General features: G+C 36.1%; 1 long non-coding RNA gene across 2 annotated transcripts; it reads right to left on the bottom strand.

Moving 5' to 3' along the window:
• Positions 1–1,968: 1,968 nt before the first annotated feature.
• Positions 1,969–15,464, bottom strand: LOC112651877 (uncharacterized). Of its 2 annotated transcripts, XR_004815155.1 has the most exons (4): positions 15,341–15,449; positions 11,204–11,264; positions 4,540–4,604; positions 1,969–2,100 (listed from the first exon to the last, which is right to left on the bottom strand). It is a non-coding gene; the product is annotated as an uncharacterized LOC112651877 (long non-coding RNA). The 2 variants fall into 2 exon arrangements; XR_003131123.1 differs by lacking the exon at positions 11,204–11,264 and having other exon boundaries at positions 15,341–15,464.
• Between the last annotated feature and the right edge of the window lie 484 nt (positions 15,465–15,948).

Genomic DNA, 15,948 nt, shown 5'->3' with positions numbered 1-15,948 from the left:
AGGGGCACCTGGGTGCCTCATTTGGTAAAGCATCTGACTCTTGATTTTGGCTCGGGTCATGATCTTAGCATCATGATATTGAGCCCTCTATTAGTTTCTGTCCTGGGTGTGGAACCTTAAGATTCTCTGTCTCCCCACCTCCGTCTGCCCCTCCCTAGCTCGCTCACACACTCTATTAAACAAACTCCTGCTATAAAATACTGTAGCACTATAAGCACAATACACGGCTGAGTATATGGGTTTGTTAGTTAATGTAAATATATAAATAAGTTAAAAGAGGCTTCTGAGTGGCTCAGTTGATTAAGCATCTGCCTTAGCTCAGGTCATGATACCATGGTCCTGGGATCAAGTCCTGCATCAGGCTCCCTGTTTTCATTTTTGTTTTTTTAAATACTGTATTTATTTATTCGAGAGAGAGAGAGAGAGAGGCAGAGACACAGGCAGAGGGAAAAGCAGGCTCCATGCAGGGAGCCCGACATGGGGCTTGATCCTGGGTCTCCAGGATCATACCCTGGGCTGAAGGTGGTGCTAAACCACTGAGCCACCCGGGCTGCCCAGGGTCCTGTTCTTTGGGGAGTCTGCCTCTCTCTATATATCTGCTTCTCCTCCATTTCATACTCTCTCTTGCTCTCTCACTTTTACTCTCTTTCAAATAAATACAATGTTTAAAAATAAATTAATAATCTTTTTTTAAGATTTTATTTTTTTATTCATGAGAGACAGAGAGAGAGAAAGAGGCAGAGACACAGGCAGAGGGAGAAGCAGGCTCCATGCAGGGAGCCCATCATGGGACTTGATCCTGGGTCTCCAGGATCATACCTGGGCTGAAGATGGTGCTAAACCACTGAGCCACCCCGGCTGCCCAGGGTCCTGTTTTTTGGGGAGTCTGCCTCTCCCTCTATATCTGCTTCTCCTCCATTTCATACTCTCTCTTGCTCTCTCACTTTTACTCTTTCAAATAAATAAAATATTTAAAAATAAATTAATAATCTTTTTTAAGATTTTATTTTTTTATTCATGAGAGACAGAGAGAGAGAGAGAGAAAGAGGCAGAGACACAGGCAGAGGGAGAAGCAGGCTCCATACAGGGAGCCCGACGTGGGACTCGATCGCAGGTCTCTAGGATCATACCCTGGGCTGGAGGCGGCACTAAACTGCTGAGCCAACTGGGCTGCCCTAAAAATAAGTTAAAAATAAGTTAATAATACATAAAAATAAGTAAACTATATGATATAGGATATATTAGGTTATATATGATTTATTATAAGATGATTTGTATGATAGAAAATAAAGAAAACAGTAAAGTAGGAGGTTTGGGAGCAAAGGAGGGAAGAGCATAATTTAAATAGGATGAAGAGTGTAGGCTTCATGAAGAAGGTGAAATTTGAGCAAAGGCTTTAAATAGGTGAAGGGGTTATTAGTTCTAGATCAAAGACCTTATTGCAGATGTCTAGCCTATTCAGTGAACTACAATAGGGTGACCTACTTTCCCCATTTGCCTGCGATTATCTTGATTTAGCATTGAATGTCCTGTGTACTCAGCCCCGCCAAACCAGGACAGTTTGTCATCCTAAATCCAGCACCAAGGCCAGTGTGGCTGGAAGAGGGATGAGACATTACAATGTGATAAAGTCAAAATGATAGTGGAGGCTATAATATTCTTGCTTTTAGAACAATAATGCCTCCTTTGGAGTTTTGAATGGAGAAAAATGTAATCTGACTTATTTTTTTAAAGATCATTCTGTAGCAGTACAAGAATGGAAGCAGAGAGACTAGTTAGGAGATTAGAACAATCATTCAAATGAGAGATTATGGTGGACGCTATATCCGTTTTCTAGGGCTGCCATAATAAGGTACCATAAACTAGGTGTCTTCTTACAACAGAAATGTATTATCTCAATTCTGGAGTTCACAGGTGTTTGTAGGACCACGCTCCCTCTGAAACCTATAGGGGAAAGATTTTTCCTTGCCTTTTCCAGTTTCTGATGGATTGCCTGCAGTCCTTGGTATTCCTCCGCTTGTAGATGTATCACCTGATACTCCTCCATCTTCACATGACTATCTTTTGTCTGTGTGTGTTTCTGTCTCCCAATTTCCCCTTCTATAAGATCAACAGTCATATTGTTTAGAGTCCACATGAATAATCTAATTTTAACTTATTTCTACAAAGACCCTATTTCCAAATAAGGTCATATCTAAGACACTAGGGGTTAAGACTTTGATATACCTTTTTGGGGGAATATAGTTCAACTCTTAAGAATTATAGATATCAAATACTAGGTGTATTTTGATGGTAAAGCAAACAATATTCTCTAACAGACTATTTTTGGGAGGTGAACAAGGGAAATGTGAAGATTTCAGCATGAGAAACAAAAGAGTTGTTGTAATCAAATGAGATTGGAAAGGCTTTGGGTAGAATAAATTTAGAGGAAGTATCAGAAGTTCAATTTCAAACATGTTGAGTTTAGAATATCTGATAGCTTCTAATTGTAGATGTAAAGTAGACAGATACCAAAATCATCAAATGAGAGAAAGTGAGAATGGGGAAGGAAATGCTGGAATTTGAAAATATATATATATGATATCTGTTTTGAACCTAAAAACAATTTTAAGATAGTTATTATTAATACTTCACTTTATAACCTGAAAAAGTAGACCTAAAAAGAAAATGAAAGCTATTGAGAAAATTGCTGAACATTTTAGAAAACACTAATTTGGAATTGAAAATACCAATTTTAATTGAAAAAATAAAAACTTTGAGTTAAAGTTCACAATCGCTTTCAAAATTTGAGAACATAACTACTGAAACTCACTATGTCAGAGACTGCGATAGAAGCCAGTACTGTCACCATTTGTAATGGATGGCTCCTTAGAGTTCTGGCACACTATCTTTGCTACAGACTGCCATCATAGTGGATTAGCTTTTCAGTTTCTTTCCAGCTCTTTTTCCCTTCTACATATACAACCTGTCTGTGTCTACTTCATTTCTACCAAGCCAGAGTAAATAAGCTGAGAGAGAGGAAGAGGGAAAATTGACAGGGGATACATTCCTGATCAACATTTGTTATGTATTCTCTAATAGTTTATACATGTCAAAGGATGAACAGAATTTGTAAACTCTCAAAACAAAAATCCCATCTTGATTTGGATGAAGTCGAAAGGAATTTAACCTTTAAAAAATTATACTTGGATCTAACTTTTGAATATCTGTGTCATACTAAAGTATCTTTCCAACAAAGGTCTAGAGTTTTCCATATTTACTATAATTCTTTAATTTTTCTGTAATGAATTAATTACAAATTTGGAAAAATTACAGATAAAATATAATGTATATAATTAACTCTATTCTTAAACATTTTGAATATCCTAGTACAGGCTTCCTCAACCTCAGAAATATTAACATTTGGGCCACATAATTCTTTGTTGTGAGAGGCTGCCCCCTTTAGCACTCTCAAGTTGGGACAACAAAAATGTCTCCAAATATCACCAAAAATGCTCCCAGCTTGGAATCACTCATCTAATAGAAAGGCAAACTCTTTCTTCTTTCTTTCTTTCTTTCTTTCTTTCTTTCTTTCTTTCTTTCTTTCTTTCTTTCTTTCTTTCTTCTTTCTTTCTTCTTTCTTTTCTTTCTTTCTTTCTCTCTTTCTCTCTTTCTCTCTTTCTTTCTTCTTTCTCTTGCTTTGTCTTTCAGTTGCATTTAAACCGAGTTAGGAACGACTATTTTACACTCTTACTCTCCTCTGTAACTTCATACATTGTACTGATTAACTTTTGGAAGTCTTTTCAAAATTACACAAAATTTGGGCAGCCTGGGTGGCTCAGTGGTTTAGCGCCACCTTCAGCCCAGGGCGTGGTCCTGGAGACCCGTATGGAGTCCCACATCGGGCTCCCTTCATGGAGCCTGCTTCTCCCTCTGCCTCTGTCTCTGCCTCTCTCTCTCTCTCTCTCTTTCTGTGTCTCTCGTGAATAAATAAATAAAATCTTTTTTAAAAATTACACAAAATTAAAGATCTTGTAAGAATTAGTCTTTCTGACTTCTTATTAACCATAATTCCCTATTAGCTCTTTCATACTTATCAGTGCAATGATAATTGATGTCTATAATAAACCCAAAGCCCTGTGAAATCTCAAGTGTCTTTTGAACATCCAAAAGAAAATTAAGTTTCATTAAGTATGGTTTTAAGGTTAAATGTATTTTATTCTATTCAAGTTCTTTAAACACTGGGGTTGTGTACATATAACTTCTTCCTTTCTTTGACCAGGGCTTACTGCAGAGGCAATACTATTAAGTCACTTTCAGCTGACCAAATTATTTAATAACATTAAATTATCAGCTCAAGTTAGACTGCAATTGCTATATGTTGTTTGTTTCTTAATTTCTCATACCATACTATAGAAGACATTTTCAAAGCCCAGACCACATACATTCCTGTGTTATCTTCTTGAGGAATTAATTCTGAGTTAGGAAACACTGGGTCTTTGGCTTTGAAAAGATTTTACAGAAGAATTATATCTGGTAGCACAAAGCTAAACCGCATACCTCTAAATGGAACTCCAGGCTTCATGTAGGCTTTCTCAGTTCCATGATGGAGCTCTCAGAAATCCCTAAGAAACACAAGTAATTTGGCTGGCACTTGTCAGAAGATGAGTTATCATCATCTCAAATGCCTGCTACTCCTAAATTATACCAGAAATGTACCAGGAAGAGAACAGCAAACTCATTACGGTGATTAAAAAAATAAAATACCAATTTGTGCAGGAGAAATAAAAAGTAAATATTATGATAGGTAAATTATGGATACTTATATTTTCTTAGTAAAAAATGAATCAAAATAAATTCAAATAATTACCATTAGATAAGTCCTGTATCAGATTTTTATGTCATTCCTGATAGTAATTATGAGGACCGATTTGTTCTGAGCATTTCTAAAATATGTATCTAATGAGATAGAAAATGATGGAAAGAGGGTTTGGAATATTATGTTAGATAAAATGGTGAAGGAGAGATTTAAGGTGTGACTTTTGAATGAAGTGAGTTAGGTACCCATGAGAAATTCTGAAAATCTGAAGATCTGTTTCCTCAGGCAGTGGTATCAGGAAGTGAAAGGCATTAGGCAAGATGGAGCCTGGTCAGTATGGATAGAGCAAATGAGTGAATGAATGAGGAAACCAATTTTAAAACCCCTAACGATTGGAATAAACATTTTTCTTTTGTGTATTTGAATTACTATCTGGTAATTCCTTGCTCAAATATAACTTTTTTCCCTTCTTCTTCCTTTGTGCTGTTAATGCCATATAAATTACATCTAAAGATCAATTAAACTTATCAATTAAGTTTAATAGTTTATTTTTTAATAATGTAATTTTATAGATACTAATTTTTGCAATTAAAAAACTTCTGAGAAAAATGGAGAACAAAATATACATTTATAATTGGTTTTATAATTATAATTATATTTATTGGCATTGTTTCATCATGTGGATTTGAATTATTGGCTGGTATTACTTTTATTCTACTTGAAGAAAATCCTTTAGTATTTCTTGTAAAGCAGGCCTGCTAGTAACAAATTCTCTCAGTCTTTGTTTATCTGGTTATATAATTATTTTGCTTTCATTTTTGAAAGATATGAACTTTTAAAGTTCATTTTTGCTTTCATTTTTGGTGAAATCTTGGTTGATAATTGTTTTTTATTTTATTTTGTTTTCTTTCATTTCAAATGCCATCCTGACCACTGCTTCCTGGACTCTATTTTTTATGAGAATTCAGTTGTTAATCTTAATAGAGTTCTCTTGTGCACAATGAGTTCTCTTGATGTTTCAGGATTTTCTCTTTGTCTTTGTCTTTCAACCGTTTGTGATGTGTCTAGGTGTGAAACTTCATTATCTTTTTTTTTCTTTGAAACTTCATTATCTTTCTGGAGTTTTGTAAAGCTTCATAGATGTGTAAAGTGTTGTTGTTGTTGTTGTTTTAATCTAAGTCAGAAGGTTTTTGGTCATTTCCTTGAGTATTTCTTCTGCCTCTTACTTTCCTTGCATTTTAGAACTATCATCATATATATGATGATAGTTCTAAAATGCAAGGAAAGTGTGTATATATATATATATATATATATATATATATAACAATATATATATTGTTATTATACTGTCTTTTCATTCTGTGATAGTGTCTTTTAGTGCCTTGAACATATTTATAACTGATTTGAAGTGTTTGCCTACTAAGTCCAACATCTAGACACCTTCAAAGCCAATTTTTATTGTCCATATTTTTCTACTAGATGGGTTATACATACTTTCAGATATATATTTCATGATTTTTGAGACGCTTTACATGATACATTGTTGCAACTTTGAATTATGATCCTTATTCCCCCAGAGTTGGTTGTCTTTGCTACCTTATGCTTCTTTGTTTAGCAACTTAAGTTTACAAATTCTGTGAGATCTGTTTTCTCCATAGTGTGGCAGCCTCTGATATCATTGCTCAGGTTTATTTCTAAGAAACAAAAACAAAAAATACGTGGTTTCCTAAGTCACCACAGCTTAGTGTTCAGACAGTATTTGGTCAGAAGTGTGCTTAAGTTCCCTGAGTCAATAAGGCATCCATGCATTGTGTCTGTAGATCTATATGTACCTTGTGTGTACTTCTAAAGTTCAAAGTGTTTAAAGTCTGGCATGATTTCAGAAAGGGTCTAGGGGCTTTTCCAATTGCTCCTGCATGGGCATAGTTTTACATAGGCACACAGGCTTCCATACCACCAGGCAGGGAGTATAATCTAAGCAGGATCCTTCTGTCTATCTCTGTCTCAAGCACGTCTTGTTAAATTTCTGGTCAGTCAGTTGTTTTTCTTCCTCCTGTGGAGATGTTTGTCTTTCTACGGCTAGTGGCTACTGTGATCACTGTGGTTTTTGGCACCACTCTTGGGAACAATTTTTCCCATTGTATGCTGCAAATAAAGTCAAGTCCCTCCAGCAAGGACACTTAGGTGACTCTTTTCACAGCCTGTCATGCCTACCATGGACAGAATCTCTACAACAATTTACACTTATCAAAGAGATAGGATTTACTGGTCCTCACAGGGTGCTCTGGTGGTACCTGGAATGGAAGTTCTATACCTTGGAGTGAGGAGAGAGTATGGTAGCTACAGGTAGGTCCTCACAGGTCATCCTACCAGTCTAGTATAGAGCTTTCTGGAACATCAAGCTGAGGAGTGGGGAATGTGGCAGTCTTGTTGTAAATAGTGCAGACTTCCCCTGTGGATTTTCTTAAATAAATGCTTACAATTTTGAAATAGACTTTTTGTTCAATTTTCAGAGACTAAATTTTTTTAATATATTTTTTCAGTTTTATCTCTTTTTCCATAAAGAATCTATCAAGTTCCTTATACAGCCATTCAGAAAAACTTTGATCTATTTTAATGTAGGTCCATTTAAAGTATGTAAAAGCAAAGTGGCAGAATGGATTTGGTAACTATCAGGTCCCTTTAAATCCTTACCTATGTATAATTCTCTGAAACATAATACACACAGAAAGATTCTTTCACCTCTTACCTTTATGGATTATAACTTCTTTTGCTGACCTCAATTATTTTTTCCATCAAAGAAAGTAACCATATAAATGGACTAAGTTTTCTTTGGGTTAGTGATTTACTAAAATTCACCACAGAGTTAGTTTTATCTTGGAATTTAAATAAATATGAACATGTGAAAATGCTTACCCCCCCATGTCTATACCTAAATTTCCCTCTATCAAAACATTTTTATAGTATTTAGTTATGCAATACAGTTTTCTTTAATTTTTTCTTTAATTTTTCTGGTAAAATCAACTCCAATCATGCAAATAATCAAATTCTAAGAGTTAAGAGAAAACTGTCAAAATTTTGTGCCTCAGACCAGACAGCACCTTTAAGGAGAGTGTTTCCTCTTATGTTAGATTTTTTATTGTTAATACTCTTTCTTCAGTCCTGAACCTCTTCTATAATTTCACTGTTCTCCTATTCTATGTGTAGATTATCTAAAATATCGCTTTCAGGTTCCCATAATTTGTCAGCCATTACATATTGATAAGTGTGGCATGATGCACAAGAATTTCTGTGATAGCACTAATTAACAAGTTTTTAAAATTAAAGTGCCTACCAAACACTGATGATTTAAAAAGAATTTTAAAAGGCAATCTAAAACAATATATAATAAAGCAAATTAACAACTAAATACTTTTGAAGTTCAATTTATGGGCAGGTTAAACAAAAATGTTTGAGTTGAAAATAATTAGGGGGGCATGTGCTGTTTAATATAGAACTCTGTGCTTGGAGTACTATGATAATATGGCTAACCTTAAGAAAAAAAAAAAAAAAAAGCAGCTCATTATTTGGCAGACAGCCAGAGGAATATTGGCATATATAAGTAGTCTCTGAAAAGTATACAAGATGTAGGAATTAATTATCCTAAACTAGTTAATTGTTTCTTTTTACTCAGGGCATGAACCTATCTTTGATAACTGTTATTAATTAATTTCAGGGGAAAAATCCATACTGGTGATCTCAAGAAATCTTCCTTGAATACATTGTGGTAACAATAACAACCAAAAAAAACCACAAAAAACAAACAAACAAACAAAAATGAAACACTTTCTTCTGTTATTCCAAAAGGAGAAAGGGGTCATATTAACCTAGCTTGTTACCTAGGAATCAGAATTTAAAATAGTGACCATGTACAGTTAAAAAAAAAATGATATCAGAGTATTTTCTTTTAACCTGGGTTACAAGTGTGCTCAAATACACACTATGAAAGGACTGTATGTCATTAGCAATATAGTTAGTCCTAACATACAATTATCTAAAAATAAGACTGGCTGGGGTTCACCAGAGCTGATCCTTCAGGGCCCTGGAAGAGTCTTCACTTAAAATTGCTTAAAAAACAAACAGACAAACAGACAAACAAACAAACAGAAATACCTTTATAATATTGAATCTGCATTTTTCTTTTAAGCGGGCCAATTTCTATGTCCTCTTCTTGCTCTACACTAATTTAAGCCAGGATGTATATTTTCTTGTACTAGTGTCCTTATAATTGATTGAAGACAGTTATCACATTGGGACTCTTCAGCATCTCAAATGTAAAATCTTAAATTTTATTTGTATTCAAGTCTAGTTAAAGGTGGCTGACATTCTTCTGTGTTCTCCATGAACACCTAGTTTTAATTCCTCATTGTGGAATTGTGCTGGACTGCAGTTCTGTTCTATCTCCATGGGTGCATTACTTGGTCGTCACACCATATTCTCTATGACCCATAGATTCAATGTTTTGTCAGGATCTGCTCTGGATTGTAAAGCTGAGGAATTTTTATTTTTGTTTTCTTTTTCATCTTCATGAAATTTTGGTTGAGCTAATACATTCTAAGTTTTTTTTTTTTTTTTTTTAACTGCATGTAAAGCATTCACTGGAAGATATACAGAACCCTTTGATTTTTTTTTTAATTTATTCATGAGAGACACACACACACAGAGAGGCAGAGGCATAGACAGAGGGAGAATAAGCTCCATGAAGGAAGCCTGATGTAGGACTCGATCCCAGGACTACAGGATCACACCCTAAGCCAAAGGCAAAGGCTTAACTGCTTGAGCCACCCAGGCATCCCCACTGTGATTTTTTTAATTGAGACCTTGGTCTCCAGAGTCCAGTATTTTAATGCCTCCATCATTCCATGACTTGATGTGTGGGCAAGACTTTCTAGAATTCAAAGGTATATCTTGTTTAAATTTTATTTTGAAAATAAAGTCCAAAATTAATTAGACAATGTATTGTGGGAGATCAAGAGCTAGATGTGTTCCTGTTACTAGTAAAGAATTTGTGATTTATTGTTTCTTGAATTTATTCTTCTTGAAATATGTTACTAATAGGACAACTAGCTTGATCTAATACCTTCCCACCTTTTGCTTATTCAAACAGCATGAAAACATTGTCTCCAGTATCTAGCATAGAATTTAGTCTAGAATAATATTTCATAAATATCTGTGTAAAAAAGTATATACTTAAGCACACTAATACATTCATATATATGTATTATGTTTTTATATATTAATATATTATTATATTCTATATATTTAAATATAAATATACTTGTATATTATATATAATTTATATATTTATTATATATATTATATTTTTTTATATTATTTTTTACAAAGAGAAAAACTGTGAATGACATGTATCTAAGCTTCCTTTTCCCCCTGGAAATTCATATCACCCATCACCTATCTTCCTCCTTTCTGGCAGCCACCAGTTTGTTTTCTGTTTTTATGAGTCTGTTTCTTTTTTTTTTTTTTTTTGATGTTTTATTTATTTATTCATGAGAGACACAGAGAGAGGCAGAGACATAGGCAGAGGGAGAAGCAGGATCCCTGGGGGGAGCCCAATAGAGGACTCGATCCTAGGACCCCAGGATCACAACCTGGGCCAAAAGCAGACTCTCAACCACTGAGCTACCCAGGAGCCCCTTATGAGTCTGTTTCTATTGTTGTTTGTTCGTTTGATTTTTTTTTAATTACACATATAAGTGAAATCATATAGCATTTGTCTTTGTCTGACCTATTTCACTTAGCATAATACCCTCTAGGTCCATCCATGCTGTCATGAATGGCAAGATTTCATTACGTTTTTATGAATAAGTAATATTCCATATATGTGTATGTATGTATGCATACACATACCACATCTCACATTTCTTTATCCATTTATCTATCTATGGACATTCCATATCTTGGCTATTGTAAATAGTACTGCAATAAACATAGGGTGCATATATCTTTTAGAATTAGTGTTTTTGTTTTCCTTTAAGTAAATACCCAGCAGTGCAATTACTGGATGGCATGCTATTTTAATGTTTAATGTTATGAAGTTGCTGCATACCATTTTCCATAGTGGTTACATCAATTTACATTGTCGCCAACAGTGCACAAACATTTTGTTTTTGTTTTTATTTTTGTTTCTCCACATCCTTGCCCATACTTATTTCTTGTCTTTATGATACTAGCAATCTGAATAGTGTGAGGTGATATCTCACTGTGTTTTTTTTACTTTTCCCTGATGTTGTCTTTTTGGAAAAATATTCAGATCTTCTACCCATTTTTAATTGCATTATTAGATTTTGGTGTTGAGTTGTATGAATTCTTTATATGTTTTGGATATTAATCACTTATTGGACTTACCGTTTGCAATATCTTCCACATTCAGAAGGTTGCTTTATAATTTTGTTGACAGTTTTCTTTGCTGTGCAAATATAATAGATAAACTTTAAGGGAAATTTAGGAATATTGGTGGTTCCAGCACACAGAAACTTAAGTAAAGTTGATAGAACTTTTCTGACTCTTGAAACATATCTCTAAAAGCAAGAGTTTGATATAAACCTAGGGAATGACCATAAAACATATTGTCCTACTACTGATATAACAAGAAAATATTCTTTTTTTTTTAACAAGAAGATATTCAAAACTACTTTTACATTATATTAAACATGCTGTTTTGTTCCCATTGAGATTATATTCTCTTTATCACCCAAATTTGCAGTTTGAAATCTTGGTCAATTCTTTTTATTCATTATATATATTTACTAGGATATCAAATTCTGTATATTGCTGAATTTTTTATTCTTATTGCTACCAAACTTAACAAAACAGGATTCCTAACTCAAGCCTTATTTCTAGATATAATGCACATATTCTTTAAATGCTCTTTTCTTTCTAAAAACACCCATTCACTTAATATTTCCAACCCATTAATTATTCTCTGTTACAAACATAAGTCTAAAATTCTCTACCTAGCTTCCAATGGTAGAGTAATTGGATCCCATACTACCATTTCAGCCTTGTCTAACAGACATTTCTACTTTATCAGATTATTTTCCTTTCTCTATCACTCCTACGGACATAACTCATTTTTATCCTTGCAAAAATAAAATTTTATCAATGCAAAAGTTAAAGATTCAAGTTAAAATATAAATTTCTGTTTCCCATGGAAGTTTTAATGACTGACCCTTTATTAATAATTTTCTTCTTTGAAAGCCTATAGCATTTTTAGTACTATCATAAAGTTTAGTCCTTGACTATGTATATTATTTTGCATTAATTCTTTATCGTCTGTTATATTAATTTTACTACCCAGTTTAGAGAGCCAACTAAAGGGAATTTTTAATTATCAGTAGCTAGTTAGCTGTCTTAAAGCTTATGGTGTCATTAGTATAGATTCGATTTGTTGAATAGCTATCAATTCTTCTATTTAGAGAGTTCATGTCTTAAAGTTCTTTCAATCACTTGACTATCATAAGAGGTCTAAACAATTTAATATTATATTTTGAGGCTATTCAGTTGCATTTGGATGTTCATTTCCTATTAAAATAATGCACTTAATTATTGGATCTAACAAATAAGAGAGGGTTGTTACCTTTATTCTGTTGTTTCCAAGAATCTTTTGTGGGTAAGTAGGAAAGTTTGAATGAAGAATTATAAAACAGTGATGCTCCTATTTATGCAATACCATTTGATGGAGAAGTTTGAATGGAAAAGTGGGTCTTCATAGGCAGGGTAATATTGTGAAAGTGTGTTAATGGTATTACATTCTCTCTGCCTTAAGAACATACTTGACTGACATTTATCTGCTCTTCTCCAATGATGCATGGCTTGTTCATTGTGTTGGGCAGAGTTAGCTGCCAGACATTTTGACTGGGGAATCAATCTAAGGCTCTTTATCTCTTATTTGCATTTTTCCTTTCAATATCTTTTACTTATTTTTGTAGAACAATTAACACAATTATTCATAATAAATTTGGGACTATCCTAAATGTAATTTTAACCTCCATGTGTTTGAATTTCTTCCAAATTTCTTCTTGTAATTGAGATCTAGTTTCAAAGCATTATGGTCTGAAAATATGCAGGGGAAAACCCCAATACTTTGGGATCAGTTAAGACCTGATTTGTGACCCAGTATGTGGTCTATTCTGGAGAAAGTTCCATGAGCACTTGAGAAGAATGTGTATTCAGTTGCATTTGGATGTAAAGTTCTGTAGATATCTGTGAAATCCATCTGGTCCAGTGTATCATTTAAAGCTCTTGTTTCTTTGGAGATGTTGTGCTTAGAATATCGGTCATTTACAGAAAGTGCCGTGTTGCAGTCTCCCAGTATTAGTGCATTATTATCTAAGGATGTCTTTACTTTGGTTATTAATTGCTTGATATACTTGGCATCTCCCACATTAGGGGCATAACTATTCATGAATGTTAGGTCCTCTTGTTGGATAGATCCTTTATGATATAGTGCTCCTCTTTATCTCTTACTATACAGTCTTTGGGATAAACTTTAATTTATCTGATATGAGGATTGCTACCCCTGCTTTCTCTTGAGGACCATTTGAATGGTAAATGGTTCTCTGAACTTTTATTTTCAGGCGGTAGGTGTCCTTAAGCCTAAAATGAGTCTCTTGTAGACAGCATAGATGGATCTTGCTTTTTTATCCAGTCTGAAGCCCTGTGCCTTTTGATGGAATCATTAAGCCCATTCACGTTCAGAGTGACTATTGAAAGATATGAATTTAGTGTCATCATAATACTTATTCAGTCCTTGTTTTTATGGCTTATTTCTTTGGGCTTCCTCTTTCTTTTACAGGGTCCCCCTTAATATTTCTTGCAGAGCTGGTTTGGTGGTCACATATTCTTTCAGTTTCTGCCTATCTTGGAAGCTCTTTATCTCTCCTTCTGTTCTGAATGAGAGCCTTGCTGGATAAAGTATTTTTGGCTGCAGGTTCTTCTCATTTAGGACCCTGAATATATCCTGCCAGACCTTTCTGGCCTGCCAGGTCTCTGTGGAGAGTTCTGCTGTTAATCTAATATTTCTTCCCATATAAGTTAGGGATCTCTTGTCTCTTGCTGATTTAAGCATTTTTTCTTTATCTTTGGAATTTGCAAGTTTCACTATTAAATGTCAGAGGTGAACAGTTTTTATTGATTTTAGGGGGGGAATCTCTCTATGTCCTGGATCTGAATGCCTGTTTCCCTCCCCAAGTTAGGGAAGTTCTCAGCTATGATTTGTTCAAATACACTTTCTGGTCCTCTGTCCTTTCGATGCCCTCTGGAACCCCAATTAAACATAGATTTTTCCTTCTGAGGTTGTCATTTATTTCCCTTAACCTTTCCTCATGATCTTTTAATTGTTTTTTCTCTTTTTTCCTCAGCTTCCTTCCTTGCCATCAACTTGTCTTCTATGTCAGTCACTCGTTCTTCTACCTCATTAACCCTCATCGTTGGAACCTCCACTTTGGATTGCATCTCATTTAATTTTTAATTTTGGCCTGATTAGATCTAAATTCTGCAGTCATGAGGTCTGTTGAATCCTTTATGTTTTTTTCCAGAGCCACCAGTGGCTTTATAATTGTGCTTCTGAATTGGCTTTCTAACATCGAATTGTAATCCAAATTCTATAACTCTGTGGGAGAGAGTACTATTTCTGATTCTTTCTTTGTTGGTGAGTTCTTTCTAGTCATTTTGCTCAGTGCAGAGTGACTAAAAACAAGTTGTACTGGAAAAAAGAAGGAAAAAAAGAGAAAAAAGAGGGAAAAAGCAAACAAAAACGAAAAACAAGGAGGGGTATCCTCTAGTTCTATATACTGTAAATACTTCGACTTCCCCTGGAGCTTCCAGCGCTGCTTAGTCCAGAACTTGCTCTTCCCCTGTCCTTCCCCTGCTGTGCTGATTCTCAGGTGTGTGCACCTGGGGGAGCTGCCCTGCCCCCTGCCAGGTGCATGGCTCAGTCGGAGCTATTTATCCTGTGAGGCCCCTGTTCCCAGGCACCCCCATCCTCTCAGGCACAGGATGACACCAGGAGGAACAACCCCACTGGCGGCGGCCAGCTCCCCAGCCCTGGAGTCAGCTCCCGCAGGAACTACCGCAGCTCCCTGTCCACACTGGCCTGGATGCTCCGGGCGGGGGGCGCTGACCTGCACAGCTCGGGGGCGCCCGGCGGCAGGGGCGTCCTCGCTGTCCTGTGCCCCCCGCCTCCGCCTGTCCCGGGGGGAGGGCAGGATCCTGGGCTGCGCCCCCCGGCGCCCTGGGATCCAGGGCCTTTGAGGCTGGAATCGCGCTCTGGGCCGCGGCTCCCGAAGGCCCAGGGCGCACCCCCTCCGCGGACCACGGCCTGAGCTGCTCCCGAGGCCCCGCCGCCCCGCTCCAGCCCTCCACGGCGCTCGGCCCGCAGGCTGGGGCACATCTCCCCCGGGCGCACCCCCTCTGTTAGTGACCCCGGGAACCTGGGGGCTCCACTGTCCCTCCCGGGATCCTGCCCGAGTTTCCTGCCAGCACCTTTCCCTCCGGGAAGATTTTTAAAGTTCCTGCTTCTCCGGGCCTGGGCTTTCCTGTCCTGGAGGCTCTTGCGGACCGGCTTTAGCCCGGCTGCTCTCAGGGCCCCCACCCCACTGGATTCTTTTTTATTTATTTATTTTAGAATCTTCCTACCTTGTTAGAATTCATGAACTCTTCTCTCTGTAGCATTCCAGCTGTTCTCTCCTTAAATCTCAGCACTAATTCGTAGGTTTTCAGGATGATTTGAAAGTTATCTAGGTATGCTTGTGGGGACAGGTGACTTGGGGACCCCACTCTTCTGCCATCTTACCCCGCCCCCAAATGTAATTTTAAACTACATATTTTCAGATTTTCTATTCTAGTGCCATCATTCCTCTCAAGAAACAAATAGAAGGGTGAAGGTGGATCCTACTTTTTAATTCACCATTTTTATTATATCTTTGAAAAGGAAAAAAAAAATAGGATTTCTCAGTGTGAGTTTAATTAAAGTAAATGGGGAGTTTAAAAAATGGAAATATCATGTTGCTTCTTAATTGTGTTCTTGACTTAACATATAATGATTCTTTCCAACTCACTCCATATAATACCATCGGCATTGTTTACATCTA

The sequence above is a fragment of the Canis lupus genome, chromosome 4 (genome assembly GCF_003254725.2).
Source record: "Canis lupus dingo isolate Sandy chromosome 4, ASM325472v2, whole genome shotgun sequence".
Taxonomy (NCBI): Eukaryota; Metazoa; Chordata; class Mammalia; order Carnivora; family Canidae; genus Canis; species Canis lupus.
Note: the sequence above shows the minus strand (reverse complement) of the source record. Positions and strands in the feature narration are given on the sequence as shown.